Source organism: Uranotaenia lowii, chromosome 2, assembly GCF_029784155.1.
Source record: "Uranotaenia lowii strain MFRU-FL chromosome 2, ASM2978415v1, whole genome shotgun sequence".
In the NCBI taxonomy this organism is placed as follows: domain Eukaryota; kingdom Metazoa; phylum Arthropoda; class Insecta; order Diptera; family Culicidae; genus Uranotaenia; species Uranotaenia lowii.
In genome coordinates this window covers 178279128-178305325 of record NC_073692.1, presented here as the reverse complement: position 1 = coordinate 178305325, position 26198 = coordinate 178279128, and the positions used below count along the sequence as shown (strand labels likewise).

Here is a 26198-nt window from a genome sequence, read left to right as displayed (position 1 = left end):
GTTTGAAATTCATAAAAAATTGTCATTGCTCAAATTGCCAGTAATTTGTTATTTAGTTTTGAATATTTTCTCCCATGTTTATGTTTTTTAGAATGTCTACATTGGAGAGTCTTTGATCTGCTTGTTGACCGCCTTTTTGAAAAAAAAAAATCTAAAATGAAATAATGTTTAAAAGAAATTGCGTTTTTTGCCTTCATTAGACTTGATTATCTAAAAATAAAGTGAACAAATTATTGAACAAACAAATTTAGGCAATGAAGCTTAATATTTTTGTTCAAGTTTACTCAACTTTCAAATCTTGATCAAAAACTTTATCTTCAATTTTTCTAAAGTTATTTTAAAAAAATCAGAAGAAGTCACGATGCATAACTTTCAATTCCAGTTTAAATTTTCCGAAATAGTTCAAAGTGTCTAATTGATAAGATTTTCTAAACATACAGAGTGTGTTTTGTAGAAGGACTTTAAGAAAAAAAACAATAACTCTAATTTTTGCATAGCCAGAAAGTACAGCTTTCCCGATTTGATTGGTGAAACCTAATTCAATTTAAATTTCAAAATTATTTCAAACTAGTTACAAAGCTTTTAAATAAAGAAAATTGCTTGAGAAATATCTTCTTATTCTATGTTTAAAAAAACTGAATGGTTAATCCTGTCAGCAGTCTGAGAAGGTCTAATTATCCAAAACTATTTAAAATATCTAGAATAATATTTGAAATTTGAATCCAATATCTGTAGATTTTCTGATAGTCTGAGGGATGAATGACATCCTGGTGTTAAAATCCTTATCTACATATGGAAAAATGAATGTTTGTCTGTCTGTCAGTTCCCTATAAACTCGGAAACTACTGAACCAATCAGTGTGAAAATTGGTATGAAAAGGCTTTTGGGGCCGGAGATGGCTCCTAAAATACTTTCAAACGGCTCCGACTTATAGGAAGGAGGGCTCCCATACAAATTATAAAAAATATGACATCAATCGAACAATTTTCAGAAACAACTGAACCGATCAACATGAAACTTTTCGTGTAGCCATTTTTAAGACTGGAATGTTTTTCAAAATGCTATAAAACCCCTCCGAATCCAAAAGGGGGGTTCTCATACAAAATTAACAAAAATTTTACACAATTCGGACAATTTTCGTAAATTACTGAACCGAACAACGTGAAATTTGATGTGTAGCTATTTTCAAGACCGGGAATAGTTTTTATAATACTTTAAACCCCTACAAATCCAAAAATGGGGGTTCCCATACAAAATTAACGAAAATTATACACAATTCGAACAGTTTTCCTAAACTACTGAACCGATTAACGTTAATTTTGATGTGTAGCTATTTTCGAGACTGGGAATAGATTCTATAATACTTTAAAACCCCTCCAAATTCAAAGAAGGTGAGCTCCCTTACAAAATTAATAATAGTTTGAAACGATTTGAACAATTAAGGGACACTTCTGAACCGATCAACGTGAAATTTGGCCCGGAGACCGAAAATGGTTTTTTTAACAGTTTAAAACCCCTCCAAATCCAAGAAAGGGGTGCTCTCATACAAAATAATAAAAAAAAATGTCAAAATCTTAACAACCCTCGAATGATTTTTGTTAAAAAATTTTAAACGTAAGCGTTTCGACTTTAAGAGACGATCTTCTGAATTTTAACCAAATTAGATGATATATTGTATTGATAGACGCTTCCAATTTCAATGAAGAAAAACCTCATCTATATATATAAAAATGAATTTCTGTATGTCTGTCTGTCTGTCTGTCTGTTCCCTGTAGACTCGGAAACTACTGAACCGATTTGCTTGAAACTTGGCAGGTGGGGGTATTGGAGGCCGGGGAAGGTTCCTATTATGGTTTGAGACCCCTCCCTCTCTCATGAAAGGGGGGAGGGGCCTCCCAAACAAAAGACAATTTTTCGCATAACTCGAGTTGGCATGGGGTGGTATTTGGGAACGAGGAATATTTCTAAGAATATAAGGTACCCCTCCCTCCTTTCAGTGTGGTGATACGAAGGGGGGAGGGGGGGCTACCTTACAATTTTTCATATAACTCGAAATTTAATCAAGATATTAAAAACCAAATTTGGCATATGAAGGCATTTGGATACGAAAAGTATTTCTATGATTATTTGAGGTCTCTCTCTCTTTCCAGTAGAAAGAGGGAGGGGCTTCTTTTAATTTTTTTTACATAAATCAAAAACTGATAAAGCAAATGGAACCAAATTTGGCATGGGAGGGTATTTGAATACGAACAATATTTCTATGATTGTTTGAGACCCCTCCCTCTTTCCAGTGAGGAGATAATAAGAGGGGGGGGCTTTCATTGTGAAAAAAAGAAAACTGAAATTGATGTAGCCAGTGATGTACAAATTACAATCTTGCAGTAGTACACTGAGGTTTTTTTCGCAGGGGTTTCGTACCGCGTAAAAAAAATCCGCGTAAAAAAACCGCGTTCATTCGAAAACCCGCATAGAAACAACTTCATAATTCGGAAATCCCCGTAAAAAATCCATTTTAATTAAAAAGAAAACGCTTAAGAACCATGATTGTATAAATATTTGCGTACAATGATGGTTTATTTTTAAGAAATCAATTAGATAAATAGAAAAGTAGAATATAGTGAGGTTTATTTGACAGTGTGGAATTCAGATCGTTTCATGCCTCATGGCTCAAGTCTCATGTCTCTTGTCTCATGTCTCATGGCTCAGGTCTCATGTCTCATGTCTCGTGTCTCAGATCTCGAGTCTCATATTTGTCTCAAGTCTCAGGTCTCAAGTCTCAGGTCTCAAGTCTCAGGTCTCAAGTCTCAGGTCTCAAGTCTCAGGTCTCATGTCTCAGCTCTCATGTCTCGTGTCTCAATTTTCAGGTTTAATGTTTCAGGTCCCAAGCCTCAGGTCTCAGGTTTCAGATTTCATGTATCACGTTCTTAGTTTCAGAGTCAAGATTTTCCCAACTTCAAAAAAAAATCTAAGTGTTAGAATTTTTTCTCTCAAAAACCGTGTTTATTTGAAAATCCGCGTTAATTAAAAAATCCACGTAAAAAAAGTCGCGTAATAAAACCGCGTGAAAATCCTCAGTGTACTTTTATTTTTAACTATATTTTATATTTAAAATTCTATTGAAAACTGGTCTGCTAAGATTTTTTTTTTATTTAATATGAGGCAAACAAAATTTAAAAAATGCCAAAAATGAGCGGTATAATAAAAAAATTGACTTATTTCAAAAGTGTGTACATATATAAAGAAGTTTCTCGATTTTATCACTATTCGATATTATCAATACTCGTAAAGTTCACGCTCGATTTTATCACGGTTAATGTTTCGATTTTATCACGCTTTTTAAGGAATCATTCAGAAACCATTTCCAGGTCCTTAATTTTCATTCAAAAGCATATAGCGTCTTTGTTTATGATATTTTTTTATGGTTTATGTTATAGTATATAGGTATCCAATAATATGAAAATGTTATTGAACTGCTTATTTTTTCTGTATAGTGTTTCAAATCGTCATTTGAATTTTAAAAACACTTGTATTTTAACACAAGTACACAAGTATTTTAACGTCACGCTGATGCTAGTGTTGTTACTTGTGTTGGTTAGTCGCCTTAAAAAATTTAACTTTTTTTGGTTATGCGAATCATATAAAAATGTGGGAGAATTCAAGCGTTTATGCAAAGAGACAAGTGTCTCTGATTTTTTTTTGTTGAACTTGTTTATTTTAAAGAGTGGCGTGCGTAATCCTTATTGGATAGCCTTTAGTATTGTCTGAATGGATAATTTTGGAAGACCAAAATGAAATTCTGCTAGCTTTGTCTGAAAATATGACTAAGATTTTTGTTTTTCTACATATAAAGACAATAGATTATCTGCCCATAAAGCAAATTTCGAGAAACACACTGTAAAAGTCCATGTTGAGAAAATTTTAAAAGATTTTGCGAATAAATATACTGTTTAGTTCATCAAAGGTGTTAAGATTAAAATATTGAAATATGAAATTAGCAGAAACAAATTTTTTGATGCTAATTTCTTTGAACTTTTTTCAAAATCGAAATAAGTGATAACGACTGTTAAATTTCCATCAAAACAAAATAATTCACTTTAATTAGATGTAGACTATCAAATAAATATACAACATGGTTTTATTTCAAGAAAAAACCTTAAAATTTGCTTTAGAGAACAATTATTTCAATTGAAAACGATCCTTTTTGTTTAGTAATCTTTGATAACTACGCCTTATGATCAAAATTTATTGATACAAAACGTTTCCACAACTGAAAACATTATAAATTATTGATTAAAGACAGTGAAAATACTTTTTTTTACTTAAATTCTAAGTTTCGCCAAATTCACGGTTTCGCCATATTCACGGTGAAATTTTTTTTGACCGTGATAAAATCGAAAAACTACTGTATGTATCTGAGCATACAAATATTGTGGCATAATTTCAAAGAACAAGTCTAAAAAAATTGAAAGAATTTTTATATTTCGTTGAAAATCAATCAAAGGATGTTGGACTGTTGTTATTCATGTATTTTTAAATTCTATTTAACCAGAATTTGATTTCCAAGATATTCATATATTAAGGTTGCCAGATTGCGCGGTTTTATCCGGGTTTGCCCGGATATTTAATACTAAATTTAAGAACAGTCCGGCCCGGCTCGGTTGCCCGGATTTTGCCTGGATTTATTCACTTTTTTGGCAAATTAAACAAAAGAAAAACAACAAAACCTCCAAAACGAAAGTTTTTGAGCAAGTTTTATAAAAATAGTCTTGAATGGTTTTTTTGAAAGCCTAAAATACGGTTCAAAATATATCGATGAGTTTTGATAAAAAAAAAATTTTTAATTTTTTTATCTTGATTTTTGTTGAGGAATTTTTGAGTTTTGACAAAATTTGCCCGGACATTGCCCGGATTTTCGGTCTTCAATTTGAAATCGAATGCCCGGATTTTGCCAGGTTTTCAGATAAAAATTGCCCAGTCTGTCTGGCCCGGACACGTGCTGAAAAAATTCTGGCAACCTTAACATATATGAATTGAAATTCATGTTACAATTTGATGAAACCAACTATAACAAAAATATTCCAAATAATACATTTTAAATAAGATTTTAATGTGAAAATAAGTTTTTCAGGAAGTTTAAATCACTAATCTTGCCAGGCTTTGGTTTTTTATCATGTTTCAGAAAGACAAGAACTTGAATAAGAATTTATAAAAAAAAGTTACACTACAACATTGTAGGCAAAAATTTTAAATATGAAAATTTTTAATTGTGGACTGCTAATCTTAAAAAAAAAGCTCATCGACCAAATATATCAACTTTGTCATAAAATTAATCAGAAAAGGCTAAAGTTTCCATTTCTGAAAAAATAGAGTTACTGTCGTTTATCTTTTAAAAACCGTTTTTGAACACACCTTGTATATTTTAATAGTTTTTATGACTATGTACTAGCAAAAAAAATGTTGTGTAAAATTCTTCTGTTGATCTTTTATACATCCCGACTTCAGTCCAAGGTTGTCGAAAAAAAAATGTGTTTTTATGAAAAATTGTTCTGACTTTCTGTGATTGAACCTAAAAATTTTGTGATGTTTTCCTGTGATGTTATTCCCATTTATTTCATTTAAAAATCATGACAAATTTTATGATTTTTTACATTTTGGTTCAGAAAAATCAATTACATTTACAATCTTTAATTTTTTTTTCAATTCTAAGTAATAAATTTTAAAAATTTTACAGACATAAATCATTATAATTTTAAAAATAAAGGACCAAATTTAAAAAATTGGTGAAATAAGTGATTATTTAAAATTTTTTTTGATCTGTTACTCAGATTCTGTGATGAAAACGTGCACAAAATACTGTGAAAATATAGATTTTTCAATGATTACGGCAACCTTGCTACAGTCACCCAAACCATCTGTACAAAACATGAAAAAAGTTCTTAAGAAAAACAGTACTTAAGATTTCGATGAAAAAAAAAACAACAATTTGATTCAAATGACTACGATGATAAGATTGAGCTGAAATGGAATCTTTTTGGAAATGGTAATTTAAATTGATTATAAACATTGTTTACCATCGTATAAATGTTTATCATGAGTCATTTGTTATGATATATTTAAGACAAGTTTTTCTCAAAAACAAGTTTAATCGGAAAAATGATAAGTTTGTTCGTAAACATGTTGTTAAGAAGCAAATATTTTAGAAGCAAACCGTTAAACTTCCAATAGTGTCCTATTGATTCTGGTTACTCGCGGATCGCTGGTAACAGAAAAAGATTTAATTCCGAATTCGTAAACGCTCCTTTAATCCGTTCGAAGTCTGTGGAACGTTTTAAAATCCTACGATAACAATTCTAATAATAGTAACGTGAACATATTAGGATAACACTTTCAGCTTACGTTTAGTGATCTTTCTCTTTCTGTTTAGATTCCAGCCTTTGAACTCGCTATGAGGCATCACTTTTAATTAATTAGTACGATTTCACAATAAATTCTATAGGTTCGCAACTACTTTCTCACCTGCTCGATGATGCCTACTCCAAATTGTACAGTTTCGCACTTCCAGATAACTTTGGCTTTAGCTTGCATAAGAAACTCCACCGGTACTTGCGTACTTATTCGGTTAAGTTATTTGCCTAGATTAAGTAACTTTAAGTTAAATTTCAAAACAAAATTACTTCTTACACTCAAAACCTCACCTAAGAGCGTAAATTTGAAGTAGGTCTTTTTTCTAATAGAGCATTAACGTAGATTTAAGCTATCGTTCAAACACCACTAGAATTCAACTTTCGAGAATGTTTCTTGTTTGTTTACTTTTTGTCTACGTTTTGCTCCTTGCCTTCCAGCTTAATTTCAGCTTTCTTTTCTCACTCTCTTATCGACCTAATTTGAGTACTGTCATAACCGAGGGAGTTTACATGCAAAATTCGGTTTTAATTTTTTTTTAAATAGTTTTTTAATTATGTAAAAAAAAGCCTGTTAAGTACTTTTTCTCCCACTGAGAGAAGGGATAGGTATCAATAATTTAAAGAAACATTTACCGTACCCTGATACTCTCTCATGCCATATTACACGAAAGAGTGGTATGGAAGTCTCACTTCCCTCTTCTCATTTCCCTTTTGGATAAATTGAGCGGTCTCAAATAATCATCAAATCATTTGTCGTACCCAAATACTCTTCCATGTCAAATTACGTTCCATTCACTCGATTAATTTTTCTGTTAAGCAAAAAATCGTAGAGGAACCCCCCTTCCCTAAAAAATGTATAAGAGTCTCAAAAATATATCCGATAACCATTTCTCAAATTTGAACCTCCTATCCATATTTGGTTCAATTTGCTCGATCAATTCTAGAGTTATGCGATAAATTGTAAAGGCGCCCATTTCCCCCGTTTTTGCCTCCATGGAAGAATAAAGGGGTATAAAATATCCATAGATTTCCCGTACACAAATGCCCTCTTAATTTGGTTCCATTCGCAAGAATACATCTCGGGCTATGTAATAAAAATGAAATGGAATTTTATGCTTTCAAATACTCTCCCTAGTCTAATTTTGGTACCATAAGCTTGAGCTGTTTTCGAGTTATGTAAAATTGTAATGGAGACCCCCTATCTCCTTCTTTTCTCCTCATTGAAATGAGGGAAGGGTACCAAATTTTCGTAGAAACATTTCTCATGCCCAATTATGCTCCCATGCCAATTTTGGTACATTTCGCTTGATCAGTTCTCGAGCAGAAAGATCCCCTCCCTCCTTCAAGTGAGAGAGAGGGGTCTCAAACCATATTATGGAGAGTATTTACATAAAGCATTCTAAGATATACTTTATGTGGTTCGTTATAATCACGTATCAAAATCATCGATTCATTAATTGTGTTACCACAAAAAGACTATTGAAATAATTATTTGTTAAAAAATAACAATAATTTTCTTTTGATTTCAGATTCACATAACAATCATAAAAGGTAAGATAGAAGCTGTCACTGGAAATCAACGTCCATCCTATCTTTAGGAGTAAAACACGCAATGCCCCGATGCCATTCATTGAATCACTTTACTGACATTGACACTCAGCGGGCAGCATTTGAATGGAAACAATAGGCCCTTCTTTATAACAGTTCTATTTTCGACTCACGATTTCCCATTCCAACTGACGTGCTGAGTACATCCCGAAAGCATGAAGTCAATATCGATCAAACATTTCCACACCTCTGAATCGATGCTCAATATCAAGAGCACGGGAGTAGAATTTTGAATCGACCTCATCCACCCACGCCACGCCACGCCAATCTCTTTCGGCACAATTTTATCACTACTAACAAGTAGGTATAAGAGGTTCCACGAGAAACAAAAGGCCATTTTCCGGGAAGCTTTTCCTTGGCATCTATTTCGGGCTTCACTTTTGGAAACGTGACGGGATGAATAAAAAATATGAACACATATTGATTACGTTTTTGGAAGCATATTTTTTTTTTTTGAATTAGGAACGGTTTGATTCAGTATCGAAAAGTTGTCTTGAGTCAATCGAGCTTGAAGAACAAGACTAAGTATTTGAAATTTGATCAAGAGAAAACTTCAATAAAACGCTTCTCATCGATGAACAAGTCAGTCTTTTCCAGAAATTAGCACAATGCCGAAAATATTTTCACCTCCTCCGATGCTGAGCAGCTTCCGGGAAATTTTGATCACACCTAGCAACAACTATCCGGAAAATTAAATTTTCAGCTTCCTTTGTTCGGGGAGATTGGATCTAGCCTTTTAGAGTGAGCTGGATTGGAACGAAGAATTCAGGCTAATAGTTTCGACAAATTGAAATTCTAACATTTTTAGCCAGCTACATTTAGAGCTTTTCTCTGGAGGGCAAATATTTGAGATTTCAATCGAAAAACTATTCATGTAGGTAGGTATATGGTTCAGAATATCAGAAATCATCCCACGAGCGTTTGCAAAGCAAGGGAAGAAGAATTTAATTTTTGAAACAGTTTAAATTTTAAAAAAGTGGTTGAAATTGAAATCAGATGTTATTTTCAGGTAAAATGCGACACTATGAAACTGAAAAGTTTTTGTAATCTCTTTTAAAACGACTGTTTCGATAGATTTTTTTTCCGTCTCTAACGCATTTGATAAAAATGATTTGCTTGAATATTTTCCATAACAACTTTGCTATTTCATAAAAAAAATTCTATTTATTGTGAAAGTGCAAAATAAAACTATGATCACAAACATACAAACATTGAACATTTTGTTTCCCCACTGATGCAATTTGCGGACGCTTGAGTAAAAAAGCAGTTTAACATATTTTAGTCAGCTAAACAAAATCTGCATATGATGCTAGGCGGAGTCAATTTGGGGTCGTTTCTGAATTTCTTAAAAGCTTCGTTTTGGATCAAAACTCATCCATGATTTTTTTCAGAATATTTAAGTAACGTTTACATGATTAACTTTGAACTTTTATATTTGTATGGGAAAATGTAATACTTTGTACTGAAAATTAACATCCTTTTTCTTCATCTGTGGAACCGAACCTGCAAACCTGCCAATATATGAATTCTCTAAAGGATATTTTCCACTGCACAACTTTGTTGAAGACCGTTACTTCGTTTCTCATTAGGCAAAAAAGTTATCAGCTGCTTAACAGGGGTATGTCTTTTGGGATTTGAAAACAGTAAATTCAATTGAAATCACTACTGCTGCCTCGCGAAGTATTGCATGAAAAGGAGTCATGCAATACCCTGCAGGGTTCTGGTTGGATTTTCAGTGACCTTACAGTCTATCGAGGACTGTATCCGAGAAAAAATGCAACACATTCATTTGTGAATAACTTTTTTGCAGATAGATAAAAATTGATAAAATTTTTAGTGATACTACCTTGTAATATAATGTGGTAAATTTTGTGGCAATCTGTCAAGTAGTTTTTGAGATAGCCTCTAATGAATAAATTCATTGACCAAAATTTTTGGGCATGGTCGTAAAAAATCCAGAAGTCCCATTGAGAGACCCCAAAACAGCTGGAAATCAACTGTGCGATCAAAATTCATGTGGTAAATCGTTCTAGAAGTTCTAGAGGATATAACAGTGAGCTGAAACTAGAATAAAAGTAAGAATGATTAATTCCATGAAGGCATAGGACGTGAGAGGTTCAATAAAGCGCGATCCGAACCTTTTAATTGGAGAAGTGGTAAAGCAGGTCAATTTTTCTGTCTGATTCACCCAACAAACCAAAAAACAAACCAAACACCGAAAATATAATCAAAATACGGTGGTTAAACCGCGCACAAAATGGTAAACCCGTTAGCTGGGAGAAATTATGGAAAATTTCGTGAAGGAAATCAAAACAAAATTTTCAGCGGCCACTTAGTGGATCTCCTGTCTGAAGTTTTTCATTGAAAAGCTTCTTTTGAATGTTCCGGAGAAGGACGAAAAAAAATTTTTTTTTTAAAATATATCTGTGGAAGATGAAATCAACAAGTGGTAACTACATAACAATTGGTAAAATTAACAGCCAATATACCAAGTATCCATGGCACTTTTAAAGGTTTCTAAAAGTTACTACTTTGGATTCTGGATTCCTGCTATTAAACAAAAACAATGATGGAGTGATAAAAAGTCGATTATTTTGATTTCTTACAGAAGGTGGAAAATCTGCTTAACTTGTCATAGCTTCGATGAAATAAAAAAAAGTTATTGTGAAGGTCGAACTCCAGGAAATGAAGGACGTCAACAAAAATAGCCTTGATTTAGAAAAACGGTGGTTTAAAGTGTGCAATGAAGATAACGCATTAGACCGCTGCAAAAAATAACTTTTTGCTCCCATTTGTTTTTTCGATGCCTTTTGGATCACCAAGCATCAGTGTAAAATTTGAGATGATTTGGTTGATTCCTGAGTTAGCCGTTAAATTTTGTATGGAAATTTGTTTGGAAAAAGAAATTTTTGCAAATTACATCATCCAGAAAATTCAAATAAGCTTGAAATGAAATCGGTCTTTGATTTTTAGTTTTGGCTATTTTCAAGCTTAATTTTAAGCTAACTTGACAAGCAGCTAAGAATGTCATGAAAAAAGTTATTACCATTTCAAAATTTAAAAAAAAAAAATTAATCCATTGAAAAGTATTTGAAAATAACAGACTTTGCTTGCTAGAGCTTTTGATAATTTCACGTTTTTGCAAATGTTATACAAATCAATAGATTTCCTGGCTATGCAAAGCAGTTTTTTGAGATGTTTTATTCTCATTCTACGGTTTCACAGCTTTCAAGCAAGCAGTTAAAAACGCTAAAATTAAAAAAAAAATGAAAACCAAAATTTTGTATAACATTGAATATTTTTTCTGAGGTAAAAATTAGGTTTGTAGTTTGTTCACATGAATAGTACTGCAAGAATCAAGGAATATTTTCTATTCAAAGTTATATTTTTCGGAACTTTCAGTACAGCTCTGGCGATTTTTGAATGAAAAATTTTGTCTTCTCATACAAATTTCCCTACAAAATTAAAAATCGTTGCGCTAATTCAGGACTGGATGGATCGCTTCCAAAATTTTTATTTCCATTTATTGCACCAGAAACAACCAAAAAAGTTATGGGAGGTGTAAAAATTTAAACATTTGAAATTTCTAATGGCGCATATGTTGCCCAAACATTTAAGGGGGGGGGGGTGTGGGAGGGTCTAACACTTTCAAAAAATCGATTTTTTTTCATTTTTTTATTTTCTTATTGTTAAACATTTCAAGAATGTTGTGTCAAATTTTTTAAGTCAATTGAAGCAAAACTGTAGAAATTATAGGCCTTTATCTACTCCTATCTAATTCTGCAAGTAAGCAAGAGCAGAAACTTCAAATGCGTTTTTCTCGAAAGCACATTTTTAAAGTCCGTGGACATCGTCATTTGAAAACTACTTATCCGATTCTTTTCAAATTTGGAACATATTTTCTACATATAAAATACCAGACCCCAACGTTTTTCTTTTTTTTTTAATTTGGGGAGATTTTACAGATAAAAAATGGCGGATTTTTTCGTGAAAAACAGTAGTTTTTACTTCAAACAGCCACAAAAATTTCATAAAAAAAATTTTTTTAAGTTAAATAAAAACGTTGGGGTCCAGAAAAACATCTATTAAAAATATTTTGCTCTGATTTTTTGACTTCAGATGATTCTGTGCTGAGATACAGTGTCCACCGCAAATCATGTTTTCTAAAAGGCATCCTCGAAAGTGCTCCGTCACCGGCTCGTTTTTCAATATTTTTCTACGAAAAAATAACTAAATGTTCTTTTAACAATGCTTTGTATAATGCAAAAAATTTGAATACATTTGTTTGAACGATAGCTCTAGAAAAAAATCGTGAAATTGGTGTTTTTCTACCCGTTAGACCCTAACCCCCCCCCCCCTTAAGTCAATAAACTAATTCATTACACGCTATCACAAAAATCACTTGAGAGATCGCCACAAAATCTTGCACATGTGAACATTATATTACTAAATAGTTTTACTGAAAATTTCATCAATTTTAATTCATCCGCTCAAAAGTTTTTCACTAATGAATGTGTTTAGTGTGTGGCACAATTGTTGGAGAAAATAAAACAGTTTAAATTATCTTCTTTTCTTGATTGATTTGAGATTTTTTTTTTATGGTGAAACTGCCATTTTGGGCGAAGAACATCGGATTTGTGTTGTCGGAACTATCAGTTTTTTATCTGTAAAAATTCTCAAGGCTCTTAAATATCAATAATGAAATCTCCAGATTAACTAAAAAATATGAAAAAGTTTTCATTAATAGGTTTGCTTGATATAACTTTCCTTGATGGTTAAAAAAATTAGTCAGGCAGGGTCATAAAGATCCGGACTACTCTTTTGGCTGTATTTTCAAAACAACTGAACCAATTTAAAAAAATAATTTACCCACTTGGAATCGTCAATATGTTCACTATCTATTTAAAATTTTGTTGGTATCGAAAAAAATGAGAAGAAAGACAACAAATTTAAAAATAAGTTATTTTTGAACAGGTTTCACTATGTCAGCTAAATTTTGGCAATCAAAAAGATTAATTTCAAGAAAAAAAAAGTTTTTGGTTTCCGATATCACATGCCATAAATGAAAAAGAAGAAAAGCTGAACAGTCATGGTTTTTCTTCTTGAAAACCATTGTATTTTAATATTTATAAAACTGAGCTAATTAATCATAAATTTTATTTAAACATGAAACCAATGCACAGTGTTCCTAAAATGAAATTTTGAGGGGACAATTATTGGCGTCTTTCTCTTGAGTTTGATGCATTTAATGTTTTAGACAAGCTTTTACAACAACTTAAGGCGGTCATTTTGAATTAAATAGTTTGAGGGTGGTTCATGAAGTTTCAGAGATTCAGGGATTCTGCAATATTGTAGAACATAATTATCAATGAAATTTTGTTTGAAAACATCAACAATCTCTTGAATTAAAAGTTTTTATAGCAATTCGTTATCATGAGGTAAGGGTGCCCTACAAAAAAAAAACAATGTTTTTGTTATATCTTTTCAGGGTGATATTTTATCATAAATATTTGATCGACATGATTTTAGATAATCATCATGCGCATCTTTTGTGAAAATGGATTACCAAAATTTTTTTCATTTTCTGTGAAAATGGATTACCAAAACTTGTTTTGAGCGCTGATGTGGTCTAGTGGATAGGCTGGCGCGAGTCTGGTAACCCAGGCGTACTGGGTTCGATTCCCGGTATCGGCAAGAAAAACTTTTGGGTTCGAATCTCATAAGTTGCCGACAGGTAAGATGTGTTTCATTGTAAAATAATCATATATTTCAGAGGGAATGCATCTGGGGATAATCTGAAGAGACTTTTGCAAGCGGAGTGGATTGCCAACCATTGTAGGTCTCTGAAGGTTGGATGCCTTCCCTCGACGAACCATCGGCCGTGGAAGCCTGAGAAGCAATTCGACGGCCAAACCACACAGTCATAGGCTGGACCTTGCTACCGATGGGGGAACCATACATACATACATACATACAAATGGATTACCGAAATTTGTTTTTGTTTTGAAATTTTAAAGCAAATTGTATTGAAAATGACTCTTTTAGAGCTACGATAACTCCAAATGGAGAAAGATAAAAAAATATATCGTTGATTGCATTTATAAATTTGTATTACAACACTTGTAAGCTCAATCTGCTTTCCCGAAGATGACATACTTGTCATCGGTGATTTCAACATGCCTGGCTTGAAATGGTGTCCTTCCGATGGCGGCTTTTTGTTCCCAGATCCTATGCGCTCATATTTCTCGACTCCTTCCAACATCTTCCTGGACTCTTTGAGCACCGCGACTCTTCGCCAGATCAACAGCTTTGAAAACGAAAACGGGCGTATGCTAGACCTCTGCTTCATAAACGAAGGCTTCAGGAATCCGACTATTGATTTAGCTCCTGCTCCTCTTGTTAAAGTTGTTTCCCATCACCCAGCTTTAGTGGTCTCACTCGATGTCACTAGAGTTAACGCTCCTATAGAGGAAACCGCTCCCTTCTACCAGGACTTCAAAAACGTCGACTACGAAGCTATATCACTTGTCCTGGATTCTATCGAATGGGAGAACGAGCTCGATATGTCTAATCCCGATGCAGCCGCTGCGACTTTTTCAAATATACTGAATTATATAATTGACCGCCATGTTCCGAAACGTAGCTTACCCTCCAACCCTCGAGCTCCCTGGGTCACTAATAGACTGCGACAACTGAAGACGGCAAAAAACGGTGCTCTTCGAAACTTCAGCAAGCACAAATCCTTCTGCACAAAGGAAGAATACCGCAAGCTGAACACGGCGTACAAAAAAAGTAGTAGGCGCTGCTACCAGAACTATCTCCACCGACTACAGCGTAATTTTAGGACCAACCCGAGATCTTTCTGGAAGTACGTTAAAAATCAGCGGAAAGAATCTGGGCTTGCATCTCAAATGTTTTTGAACGGCCACACAGCGAACACCGATCTTGAAATATGCAACCTCTTTGCTGAGAAATTTTCTAGCGTTTTCACAACTGGGTCCATTTCCTCAGAGCAACTGGATATGGCTGTAGGAAATATTACACCTCTAGACTCTTCCTTAAACGGTATTGCCTTCGATGACGCAACCATTTTAAGGGCGACAGCAAAGCTTAAAAATTCATCATCTACGGGTCCGGACGGGATACCAGCTATCTTCTTGAAACGTTTCATGCAACACTTGCTGACTCCCATCAGACATATTTTTCGAGCTTCGCTGGACTTCGCAACCTTTCCCTCGCTCTGGAAAGAAGCTTACATGTTCCCTGTTCACAAAAAGTGAAATAAGAAAGATGTGAACAACTACCGCGGAATATCAGCTCTTTGTTCGATAGCCAAACTGTTCGAATTGGTTGTTCTGGATCCGATTTTCTCGTCCTCAAAACAATACATTTCCAATGATCAGCACGGATTTATGCCGAAACGATCCACGACAACAAATTTGCTGACTTTTACATCGTTCGTGCAAGATAGCTTCACCATGAAGTCACAAACCGACGCCATCTATACTGATCTGTCTGCTGCTTTCGATAAAGTAAATCACGATATTGCTATTGCTAAACTCGAACGCTTAGGATTCTGTGGTTCCCTACTGGACTGGTTTCGAAGCTATTTAACGGGACGAAGGTTATCTGTGCAAACTGGAAATTACTTTTCAAGACAATTCTCTGCTTGTTCAGGTGTGCCCCAGGGAAGCCACTTGGGACCGATAATTTTTGTCATCTATTTTAACGATGTTCTCACTCTATTGGACGGCCCAAAACTTGCGTATGCCGACGACCTCAAACTTTTCCACACCATCAATGGCCAAGACGATATCGATCTCTTGCAAAGGCAGTTCAACACCTTCGCTCACTGGTGTGACACCAACTGCTTGCCTCTGAACCACAGCAAATGTGCGGTCATTTCTTTTTCTCGCAAGCGGAACCCTCTTCACGCAGAGTACACTCTTGGGAACGAAATCAACGCCCGGGTGGACCACATCAACGATCTGGGCGTTATCCTAGACCACCGGCTGGAGTTTAAGACTCATACGAATTATATCGTCGATAAAGCGTCTAGAAGTCTTGGCTTCTTATTTCGCGTAACAAAGGAGTTTAAAGATGTTTACTGCCTAAAAAGTTTGTATTGCAGCATAGTTCGCTCAACGCTTGAATATGCATCTGCAGTTTGGTGCCCATTTTACCAGAACGGAGCTGAACGAATAGAGGCTATCCAGCGGCGTTTCATACGTTATGCCCTGCGACACTTGAACTGGTTAGATCCGTTTCGTTTACCCAGTTACGAAAACCGTTGCCGCCTAATTGATTTAGACACGCTTCAAATTCGTCGTAACGCTGCACGTGCTCTAGTCGTAGCGGATCTCCTTGCGTCGAGGATTGACGCTCCCATGCTGCTGGAGGCTATTCCTCTCAGTGTGCGACCCCGAGGATTAAGGAACCAAAATCTACAGCTCTATGTTCCCATCCGGCTGAATAACTACGGAGCCAACAGCGCTCTTATTGGGATTTTGAGAACTTTCAATCGCTTCGCCGAGTACTTCGACTTCGACGCTTCAAGGACTACTTTCCGAAGAAAAATTTTAATGGTTTCGAGAACTTTGTAGATTTAACTAGTTTTTAACTCATTATTTTATTAAGTTATCATTAGGATCAACATGTGGTCCGTTGATGTTTTTACACAAATAAACCCAATTTGTAAACAACAAATAAACCCAATATGGTATGATTTCTGTTTAAAGCGTTAAATCGTCATTTTAGGTTTAATTTTTTTTTTTAATTACATAGTATTCCGTCTCACGACATAACTTGACGAACATAATTCCTAAAATTCACTCGGTCCATGGCAACCGTTCTCCCATTCCTCGGGCACCCCACGTTCGCTAGATCACGCATCACTTGGTCTAACCACCTCACTCGTTGCGCCCCCGCTCGTCTTGTTCCTACCGGATTCGTAGCGAACACCTGTTTTGCAGGACAGTCGTCCGGCATTCTCGCAACATGTCCCGCCCAGCGTATCCGGCCAGCTTTCACCACCTTCTGGATACTGGGTTCGCCGTAGAGTCGCGCGAGCTTGTGGTTCATCCTTCGCCTCCACACTCCGTTCTCCTGTACGCCGCCAAAGATGGTTCTTAACACTCGTCGCTCGAATACCCCGAGTGAACGCAGGTCCTCCTCGAGCAATATCCATGTCATTTTAAGTTTAATAATAATCGTAAAAATCCTTTTAAAAAAAGAGAGAATTTGTATCAGTTTTCTTCAAGATCTCAGAAACTACTAGATCGATTGATGTGAAATATGGCATGGAGTAGAGTAGTGTTTCGAGTAACAAGTGTTCCTGTGAAGTTTTAAGTCTTTCCCATTTAAGGGAGGTACTGTGCTCATACAAAATAGTCGGAAAATGAGATAAAATTCATTTTTATTCAATCAATTGACAAATGGTTTAGCGTCAAGTTTTGTGAAAACTATATAAGGTACACCGCGGAAAGTGGGGACGGATTTTCGTATTGTTCAACTTAAAAATCATTAAAAAATCAGCAGTGGATCAATTTGAAAAAATTGCGTTCAATGTGATACAAAACATGTTGTTTACAAATGCTGAAGAGATGAGCTTAGAAGTTAGAAGAAGTAATCACGTAATTTGTAAATGGACTGTATGTGTCTTCACTTACCCCGCCTTATGGGGTAAGTGGGGACGGTAGATTTTCCCTTTGATTTCTCCGGAAATTTTTAACAAATTTCTGTTTTCTTAGTTGAATACGTTATTTTATTGCTCGATCCACCCAAAATTTTGAATAAAGTTTATGGTACTATTATATATATATACTTATTCTATATATATATACTTATTCTAGGAAAAACAACTACTTTTTTGTAAGGATTGTTTCAATGTAGAGTTTTTAGTCAAGAGCCAGCTAATTTACGAGCAGTTTGCGATTGAAAAAGATGCACTTCAACTCGTAGTGAAAAATAGAAAATTAACGAAAGTCACCGTAAACATCTGTTATTGCCGGAACCGTATCTCTTTTACAGTTATTGGATAGATTACAAGTAAATTTAACATTCTGATCATTCATGTCATTATTTTATACCCTAAATTGAATTCTTAACTTTAAAATTGGAGCAAATGGCGCCTTAATCCCTTTTTTCAATTTGTAACTGACAAATGCAAGAAACTCACATTTTTTAATCAGTATGCTGTATTTATTTGTTTGTGTCGTTTGAAACACTAAATACTTCTACTAACTTTTATCGCCCGAATGCTAAGTATAGCTAAATTGTATTGGATGATAGAAAGAAAATTGAAAAAATGTGTTAAAAGCAAGTCTGGATCTTTCCCACTTACCCCAGGTAAGGTTTAGAGACATTTTTTTAAAATAAATCTCTTTTTTCTTAATGTTCAACCGTCGTTTCTTCTACTTTTAACTTGATATTTCGAATGGCAGGATTTTTTCGATGTAGAGTTTGTCTTCAAGAGCCAGCTAGTTTACGAAAAATTTGCAATTGAAAAAGATGCACTTGAACTCGACATCGCAGTTGAAAATAGAAAATTTCCAAAAAGTTGCTGTAAACATCCGTTATTGCCGGAATCGTATCTTTTTTACAGTTCTTGCATAGTTCAAAAGAAAATTTAACATTCTGTATTAAAAGTTTGAAAAACACAGTATTACTTCAATAGCCATCATTCCCATTTACCTCGGTGTACTTTATTTTGTTTTTGGTATAAAAACACATCTGCGCTGAATTTTGAACAAAAAATGTATTCCTAGGAAATCCCTAGTAACTATCTCATTAGAAACCCAGTTACGCACGAATTGATCTAACAACCTAACCAAACCCAACTGGCGAAATTCCCAACGTTCCTAGCATAAATATTGAACGGTTGCCTAAAATGGTACCAGTTGCTGCCTGAAAACATCCAATATGTATCGTTCGATGGTTTTCCTCGCCCTACAACAAGCAAGCAAGAGGCAATCAAAATCACACGCCACAACTTGACAGGGGCCGAGCGTGAACCGGCATAAACTGCATTTAATTAACAGCAAATTCCCCCCCGGAGGCGATCCGATCCAAGTCCTGGTTTCAGGGTTCCCGGTCCTCAAGAGATTATGGTGCAAAATAATTCGTTCAACCCCCGGAACTGGAAAATGAGGAAAGACAACGATAAGAGCACAACCCTCACTCTGGAACAAGAAAAACAGTTTCATCCTTGGAGAGTTTTCTGTCCGACATTCGTTGGCCACCCTTCATTAATAACGGAATGAATTTCCCCGGCCCCTGGAGCAAGACTAGGAAAATCATCCGGCCCAACCCTTCTTCAACCCGGCTCATTTCCACAGGATCTGTTTATGCTCATCGGAACAGCTTAGATAGTTTACAAACATGTTGTGTTCAGTTGCACATAAATTTTCCACCGAGTTGTCGCACACCCAGTTTTGGGGATCGTATTTTGTTGCTGTTGTGGTTGTTTCGATTCTGGGGTAGATGAAAATTGGGGCCAGGAATTTTCAATTATCTATGCCACAATCAAGGTGTGACGAGTTTTCGTCACTTTGTTGTACAGTTGGAGGAGTTTTTCATGTTTCAATTTTGAGAAAAAAATATGTTTGAAAAACAAACAAAAATGATTCTAAATATTAAGTCAATTTATTACATTGTAATTTCAATTTCGGAACAAACTTGCTATTGTTTTTAACATTTAACAATTATGATGTTGAAAATAAGCAATGCAGTACAACTTCGAAACGTATGGTACTGGTGGTCCACGTTTCTTCTGCTCCTGTGTTCCAGATGTCTCTGCGTTCTCTGCTCCATGGTAGGCCCAACCATTTTATGTTTTTCATTATTTTAATGTTTTTATGTTAAAATGATAAAAAGCATGAACAAAGACAAGAAGAATAGTAACTCACATTTATTATTCTTTGGGACTCAGACATAAGTTCTGGCTGTGGAAGTACGATTAGTGATTAGTGATTAGTGAAAATAAGCAATGCAGTACAAAATTGCATAAAAACATTCAAGCTTAATTATAGATATCCGGAAATCCATATCAATAATATAATCTTCTATTATATAAAATTGTCGTGAAATGGTGTTAGTCTGACTTCTCCTCCGAAATGGCTCAACCGATTCTCATGAATTTTTTTTTTTTAATATTCTGTAAGCATGAGAGTCCGTTTTCATCGAATAAAAAGAACACAAATCTTTAGCAGTTGTTCGCAGTAATTATATTTAACACGTTCGTCGCCACGTCACCCATATTCGGCAGACGGGAGTATTTCCTGGGGGGCCCCGTCACATCAAAAAGCAGGTGACGCTCTCTTACTTGAGTTTACCGCTCAGCTTCGCCACACGTTTCAAATATGGGAGTTCTCCCTCTTTGCTTTCTCTCTCTGAAAATTTCTTTGGGCCCGGCTAGCAAAACTACCAAAATGAGCGTGGCGACGAACGTGTTAAACATTTATTTTTGCCAAAACCTGCCAAATCAGTGAAAATCGCGGGCTTATCAGGTTATCTGGCTGGGCCTCCAAAAACCAGGTTAATCCTGAAAAATCAGACACATATTATAACAAAATGTTTTCTTTCTTGTTAAATGGATTAGATCGATCTATTAGAAATCGATCCTCAAGCATCGATTTTAAGGTGAATCGATCCTACAACCGCCCATCTGAATCAATTTTGGAGATCGATCTTTTCCTAAAGATCGAATAATTCGAGTTAGTACCCATTCCAGGTGGCCACTAAGCATTTCGGCAGTTCTTATTTTTCAAAATTTTCTAAAAAATACACTCTTTTTAAAGTAATTTTTCAAACATAACTTTCAATCATAAGTAGGAAACGTGACATTTTCGAGAAATCTAAAATGGGCAAGTTGTGGCGTACGCCTAACGTCTTCATTAACTATTTTATCGAGAAATAAATTTCTAATATCAAAATGTAATGCTTTAAATTCTGAATCAATTGTTACACCATTTAGATTGATACGCTATTTAAATTATCTTTTATGAACCATTAAATGGAACATTGCTCAAATAAATTTGTGGCGTCACCGTGGAATGAGCCTTAAATAGAAATGAAAACGGAAGGAGGAAAGCAATCGAAGAGTAAGTGTAAAATAGGAGTTAAGACTTTTTTGTTGTGGACATCTTCAAACTTCATGTGTGATTCTAAAGTTTAAATGCATCTTCTTAATTGAAATTATCTACTCTAATTATTTGTCTTGATTATTCTTTCTGTCAAAATGGAGACTTCCTGTTAAAAAAGTATTTTAATGATTTTGATGAAATTAAAAAAAAAGGTTTGAAAAAGTTATCAAAAGAAAAAAAATTGATACCCTTTTATTAAAAGTTTTAAATTTTTTATTTAAATCATGTTTCACAGCCAATGGTTAAATAATTGAAAAAAAAAATTGTTGCCTTTCTATGTTTTACATGTCTGTTTTCGAGTTGTAGGGGAAAGGTTTCCTAAATGGGCCTATCGGGTTAAATGACCCTACGGCAGTTTGATGAAATGGCTGACTAGACAGCTTATCTGACCAATGCATTTTGAGGGTGATACGCTTAGAACATAAGGCAAGAAAGAATATTATGAATTTACAAACTCAAAAAAATTTAAAAAATCATACAAGGTTTTGATACATTTTGATGTAATATTTCGACTTTTAAAAATTATTCGTAAAGAAGCTTAAAACTAAAACTAGGATGGTTTTTGTTTCTTACTCAAATGAAATAAAGAAATTAAACATATTTCAGCTTTTGTGGAGGTTTAAAAATGATTATATAATGGAATAATAGAGTGTTTTTGTTTGCCCCCATCATGTTTGTAAAATGCCTTCATCGTAAAATAACATGTTAAATAGAATAAATAAATGATTTTTATCATTGAACCTTCAAATCTAAGCTCTGAGTAACATCTTAAGAGAGAATTGAAGATCTAAAAACAGATTTGATAAAGTTTTTCTCATGGATGAACTGCCTCCATAGTATGGCAACCCTAATTTTTTATTTATTCCATAAAATTTTAATATACATAGATATTTATAAAACTTCAGCTTTTTCGTATGAAAATTATTACTTTCTAGCAGTTTCAATGAAATTATACGGAAATACTGCCCAAAAAACAGAAATTTTGTTCAAAACATAAATAGGCGCATTAAGCCCGCACGGTTTGTGGTTCGTCATTTTAGACAACATTTATAATAAAATCATTTTCTTGGAAACAGAAGAAATTTTTAACATAAAAATTACTCCAATGTATAGAAAACAGATGCCTGCACACGTGTATATAGTTTTTGTACACATATTCGATGTGATATTTGATTAAATCAGTGTTCTGCTTAATAGGCGCATATAGCCCGCTCCTCCCCTAACTTTATGAAAAAAAAATATCTTAAATTGAATTTTATTAACCCTCTAAACCGGCTTGTACACGGAGTTGACTACAATTGTCATTAAAGCCAAGCCTAGGGGAGATGGGGGCATAATGGCCACCTTAAGGAAAACGGTTATTTAACGATAGAAAATAGCTATAATTTGGAGGTTACATTATTGTTTCGTGTTCAGACACTTGAAAAGCCTATTCCCTTACGGGCTGAAACGTGAAAAACTAGATGAAAACGTTAAAAAATGCATTTTAAAAAATTTTGCCAAAAGCTGAAAACCAACCACTGTGGAGGCATAATGAGAACCCCCCCTGAGGCAGTATGAGCACCATTAATCAGAGCAAGATGTGCGTTTTTGCCGGGGAATCTAGCAGCGAATTCAATTCGATGAAGTCAGGTGAGTCGTAGATTCATCAAACAAAGCAATAACAAAATAATCTAGGTCTGTTTGTAGAATACAAACAATTCACGCACGCTCATACATTATGTGCTTTGTTCGGAGGATGATGCTACTAGCCGTATAATGTAACAATAAAAAAATCGATCATGAATTGTAAATGGAAAAAAATCACCTCGAACAGAAATCTAACTCTAGTCTTTTGATTACTTCTCCGACACCTTACCAATAGGCTAAATCGTCGGATGAATACCAGTCAAGGTGTGGCGCTATAAATCAATTTTAATTCGCTGCTAGATTCTACGGCAGAAAATGCTCATTATGCCTCGATAATATGGTGCTCTATATGCCCCTAGTCAACAAATTTAGGTAAAAACGTGTTTTAAAATTGATAAAAGTGAAAAATCAAAAAATTTATGATGGTAAAAATTGAGAAACAATGTGTACATCATGTTGCAGTGCGTACATTATAGATCAAGGTTATTTTAAGATCATAAGAGCTTATTTCATGGTGCTCAAAAATTATAATATTTTCGTAACTTGAGAACCAAGCTAGTTTTTTTAAAATATCTCTGTAAAGATGATAAGGAGATTCCTTTTTTTGTGAAAAATTAATACTATAGGAAGTACGAAACAAATCCTCATGAAAATTTATTTAAGAAAATACGCACTTTCGTAGAAAAGCTTAGTTCTCATTATGCCTCGGGTGCTCGTTATGCCCTCATCTCCCCTATACTAATTTTAATTAACTTTCTGCGCAGAATGATTCACAATGTGATAAACTAGCAATCCATACTAATGGCAACTGTATGACAAGCAGTTATCAAAAGCTACATCTAAGATACTCTTAACATGAAGAAACTGGAAATGTACCTTGAAAAAGAGAAATATAAAACACATCTTATGGCGGGGTTCGAATAAAAAAACCACATTACATCAACAAATATGTTAAATGGTTGCAACCGAAAAAGTAGATATTCAAATTAAGTCATTAAGCCCATGAAGCTCTGCAATTTTTAAAGAAAAATGTAAAAATGGTTTCCTAAAGGATAAAGTTATTCGTAGAACTAAAGTAATAAGTAATCATAACTAAACTTCTTTTATTTTTTCCTGCGAAAAAAATTTAGATGAGGAGTTTTTACATTAAATAATAGTGACAATGTTTATAGAAATATATGAAAGTAAGGCTGCCAGTTAAAGTCCAACGCTTCTGAAGTTCCTATTGGAAAATTGATCACCCCAATAAAAAAAATTTACTCCAATTTGTATGAGAAACGCTCCCACGGAGTGGAAAATTTTGAATTTTCAAGGGTATACCAACTAGGAAGAGTTCTAAATTTTTATGAAGTTCAAGCATTTTCATTTTTTTATCGAATTTTTCCCGCTTGGGGGGTGATCACTCCGATTTTTAATTTTTTTTCAATGTTTTTGTATTTTCATTTCAAAATAACGAACCTTTTGAAAACAAAAACAATACTTTGCTCGATTTAAAAAAAAAAACCCGTCCATCTGGAGGATCAGAACAGCTTTTAAAGCTTATTACCCTTACGAAATTTTACAAAAAATTAAAATTTGTGACGTGAACTCACTCATTCGTTCTGTTGTTACTCAGCTAGATTCCATCCGATTTTTTAATGAAATTCAGTGTTTTAGAATGGTATTATCATTTTCAAAGAAGATCTCATGTTTTCATGTTAGAAAACGTCCAAGTTTTCTCTTAAAATTAAAAAGTTCCCTTTTTTGTGACGTGAATTCACTCATTTGCAACTCGTTTCAAAACAACCACATTGGATATAAACAAATTCTTTTTTCTGCAAATTTGTTACTTTATGAAACGAAGGGTTTAAACATGCAAAAGTGTCATAATGACACTCATTGATGCAACGAAAGTGTGTACGGCAAGCATCAGTAAAAATTGCTTAACATATCGTTGTTCAGTATTATAAGGGTTAAAGTTTTGGTCCAGATTGCCTAGGTTTATCCGGGTTTGCCAGAATATTAAATACAATATTTATTCACTTAATTTGAAGAAGCAAACAAAAAAAATACAAATTGTGTTTTAATTTTTTTTATATCAACAACACGAAATTTTTTGAGCAAGTTTAGCAAAAATAACCACAAAAGCTTTTTTGGAAGCCTAAAATACGATTTAAAATTTGTCGATGGTTCTAGATGAAAAATTTATTTAAATTTTTTTTTCTTGATTTTTGTTGAGTAATTTTTGGGCTTTGCCAAAATTTGACCGGATATTTTTCAAATATCGAAATCAAATGTCCGTATTATGCGAGATTTTTGAATAAAATTTCCCAGATTTGTCCGGCCCGAATACGAGCTGAAAAATTCTGGCCACCGAAGTATATAGATTGTCTTGTTTTATATTTGCTTAAAATTCAGTTAGATATATCAACCATACAGTTGATTCTAAACAATTTCAGGTTCAACCCATTCAACAATATTTTTAGAAAAACAATTTTTTTTTTTTTATTTAGTAAAACTATTTATTAAGGCCGTTACTTCTTAAAGTATTTTTGTGCCGAGGAGTCCAATTAACATTAATTAAAATTAGGGTACAAAGTAAGGAAAAAGGAAGTGGGAAAGGGGAGGAAGAAAAGATCACTTATTTGTGTCGATGCGTGATCGACTTCGTGATGATCGAGTTCCTCTTGGGGGAATACAATTGGGCTCAGTAAATACCTCAACATCACTCGCTCCTTCACGGTTTGATGGCGCGGGAGGTGGGGTCTGAGCGATGGGGTTTCGTTTCCTGGGGGGCGATTCGAGGTCCACATTTTGATTCGGCTTTGAAGCTTCAGCTGATGGTCGTTGAGGTGGTGTCATGTTTTCCAATCTCGTGCGTTTTTGTTGGCTAGTCTGCTGTTGGTTTTCTTGGTGTTGTTGTTGTTCTTGTTGTTGCTGCTGCTGCTGTTGTTTCAGATGGTGCGTCGGTAGAATTTCTTTTCGTTTTTGGTCGGTCGGCTGTGTTGCGTTCTGTTTAGCTACGTTCGCGTAGCTCGTGCTGCTGTTGTTTGCTTGAATCATTCTTCGGGCTGTGGCTATTGGTAAATTTTGATCCGTGCTGATTTTTATCGCCGCTGTTTCAGCTATCCACAAAGGGCAGCATCTATCGATGGGTCCGTGCTTTCCTGAGCAATTGTGGCAAAAGCTAGGTAAAGTACAATTTTCTTCTTCGCTTTCGTGTGATTTTGAGCAATTTTTACACGTACGTGTCTGCTGCTGGCATTTTATTTTGGGATGACCGTACTTTAAACATTGCCGACAAAGAAGGGGTTGTGAATAGTACGGACGGGTGCGAACTTTTAAAAAACCAAAATTTATAAACTCTGGAATAGTAGTGCTGTTGATGGTAAGCACAAGAGTCGATGTGCCTACAATTCCTGAAGTCGTTTTTTTC

The 26198-nt window shown here is 34.5% G+C and overlaps 1 protein-coding gene across 2 annotated transcripts in view; it reads left to right on the top strand.

Moving 5' to 3' along the window:
• The window catches only part of LOC129742336 (uncharacterized), a 390821-nt gene that overhangs the window by 188782 nt on the left and 175841 nt on the right, over positions 1 to 26198 (top strand). Inside the window, exon 4 of one of the 2 annotated variants that reach the window (XM_055734228.1) lies at positions 7934 to 7955. The exons of the other annotated variant lie outside the window; for it this stretch is intronic. The gene's annotated coding sequence lies outside the window, so the exon portion shown is untranslated. The remainder of the gene's footprint in view (positions 1 to 7933; positions 7956 to 26198) is intronic. 2 annotated transcript variants of the gene reach the window in all.